Source organism: Lontra canadensis, unplaced genomic scaffold, assembly GCF_010015895.1.
Source record: "Lontra canadensis isolate GAN:19392208 unplaced genomic scaffold, GSC_riverotter_1.0 scaffold40, whole genome shotgun sequence".
Lineage (NCBI taxonomy): Eukaryota > Metazoa > Chordata > Mammalia > Carnivora > Mustelidae > Lontra > Lontra canadensis.
In genome coordinates, this window is record NW_022631034.1 from 11954233 (window position 1) to 11956853 (window position 2621).

General features: G+C 37.6%; 1 non-coding gene across 1 annotated transcript; it reads left to right on the forward strand.

Annotated features, from left to right (window-relative positions):
• The first annotated feature begins 2173 nt into the window (after positions 1 to 2173).
• On the forward strand, positions 2174 to 2280 carry LOC116875111. Its single transcript, XR_004384132.1, has one exon. It is a non-coding gene; the product is annotated as a U6 spliceosomal RNA (small nuclear RNA).
• The last annotated feature ends 341 nt before the right edge of the window (positions 2281 to 2621 follow it).

The window sequence follows — 2621 nt, forward strand, 5'->3', positions numbered from 1 at the left end:
AGCTATTAGTAGTGTTTTGATGGAAAGGTGATACCTGTTTTATTTACTGAGTGGTAGTCAAGGGTGTTACATGTAATGCCTGTCATGAGAGAATGTAAAGAAGAGGAAACATATCAGCACAAGTATGGGTTGGATTTTAAAACCACACTGTGTAGTTTGAACCAATTTACTAATTACCTAATATGACATACAGCATAATGGGAGAAATGCTAGAAATCCCAGCCATAAAACTAATGTCATTAAACCATCATAAGCAGAACACTGTGCATCTTTGTCCTATTAATGTGTATAATTAGAGGCCCCTTGTTCATTTCACAGCAATTATAAATTTTATTCCAATTGTACCAGCCAGATCATTTGCATTCCTTCACATTCTGTAGTATCAGCTCATGAGATGTATTAAATGGGAATCACTCAATGTGATGTGAAAAAGGAGATCAAGAGATGAAACAAATGACCCTCTTTTGCTATCAGTTTGGGAAAACCGATGAAAGTGTTGGAAAGTAGTTGGCCAGATGGTAAAGTGTTTTATCAGAGACTAAATTACAGTGAGGTAGTTTGATGTATTCAGTAATACCTGCTAAAACATTAAAAATGAGGGAGAATAAGATGACATGTAACCTCAGAAACATTCGCTTATTCTAGGTTTGGGCATTCTTCTTTGAATTTCTTCCTTTTTTGCTTTGGTGGAATTGGGGAATGAGCTATGACTTTTCATGTCATAACTGCACTTTGAATTAGACTAATAGTTAGTTCCATTAGGTTTGTCAGTAGATGTAGAAGTTGCCAGTATTGCATCCTGTAACTTAAAACCTATTCTCTAGGGGGATTGTGTGGCAGACCCAGGCTTATATATATTCGAGTGAGTGACCCGATTGCTGGAGTTTTATGCAAAGAATTTCTTGGCTATCTGGTATGCATTTAGACCCCTCTTTATTTGTCAACCCTGTGAATTTTTTATTTGAAATTTATTCATTTAATAAGAATATAGGGGTGCCATTTGGAGAAAATCCTACCCACACAAACCCCTTTGTCTTCACCTAATTATATTTCGTTGGATCCAATTGAAAGAGGAGTATTGGAGGCTTCTTTGTGGAACCTAGTTCCACTCAGCACCTCTAATTCCTCTCCCTATCTTCAGTGTCTGTCCTGTGGGGCCTACATTGCCCCCTGGAGCAGGAATTCCTCATCTTGATATGCTATCACCCTTGATATCTGGTCAGATTCCTTCTTCCCACTCCTCCGTGTCTGGTCACTCTGGCCTGACCTCAGCAAGAATCCTATCGAATTGATTTACCAGGCTCTTCCCTAATCCCTGATGTTTCCTCTTAGGACCTTTCTATCCACTGACCTCTACCACTGACCTTGCCACTTGGCTATAAATTTCTCCTGTCCATGCTTATTTGGAACTGAACTCAGTTCTATACTGAGGTTTCTTTTCCCTGTTGTAACAGTTCTTGAATGAAATGTGTTCTTAGATTTCATAAAACAAAAACAAAAACAAAAACAAGAACAAAACAAAACTTTAAAAAAGTTAAAAAAAAAAAACCCTTTGCAAGTAATGGGTAACTTTTAGCAATAAGAAATAATCCTTGTCAATATACGTGCCAATAAATTGTGTCAGGTGAGACCCAGTTGATTTTTCTCACTCCCCACACCTCAAACACTCCTGTGAAAAAAGCCAGTTTTAAGTCATTTGCCAGTTTATTTCAACATTCCTTTATCTCACATGAACTTGTAGTTCTTTCATTTCTTCTTGATATACATGTAGGTTTTTATAAAGATTTATTTATTTATTTATTTTGAGAGAGAGAGAGAGAGAGCACGTGAGTGGGGAGAAAGAGTGGGGGAGAGGGAGAATCTCAAGCAGACTTCCCGCTAAGCGCAAGGCCTGATGCACAGGGCTCGGTCCCACCACCCTGAGATCACGACCTGAGCCAAAGCCAGGAGTCTGACCCTCCACTGCCTGAGCCACCCAGATGCCCCAGACATGCAGGTTTTTAAAGTCCAGTCTCATATTGGGTGAGTCATATTACAAAAGCAGGTAGGAATGGAAGGACATGATGGCAAATTGGGTTACTTGTAATTGTTCACTGTCCTTCTAATTTCCATTGTACTTCTTAAGGTGAGTATGCCTTAGTTTTGGGGATAACAACCAAATATTTGGTTTATAGTGCTTGCTTCCACAGCACATACACTAAAATTGGAATGATAAAGAGAAGATCAGCATGGCCCCTGCACAAGGATGACATGCAAACTTGTGAAGTGTTCCATATTTTTGTGACGGTATCAAAGGTACAGACGTATGTACAAACTCATCACAATCCATACATTAAATATGGCAGGTTTTTGTGTATCAGTTATACTTTAATAAAGCTATAAAAAAATCTGTGCTTGTTATAAAAACTGATCAAATCCAAATGTGATCTGTACCTAAGTTAATAGAATTGTATCAACTTCAACTTCCTGGTTTTGAAAATGTATTATGTTAAAATTAAAAAAAATACTTAAAAAACATAAATGTTTGGTTTTGGGGGCTATTTATTAGGTGACAAGTACTACATCATTATCATATTTGGTAAATAACTTGCTGTCACTACATTTTTACGGGAAGAAATAAG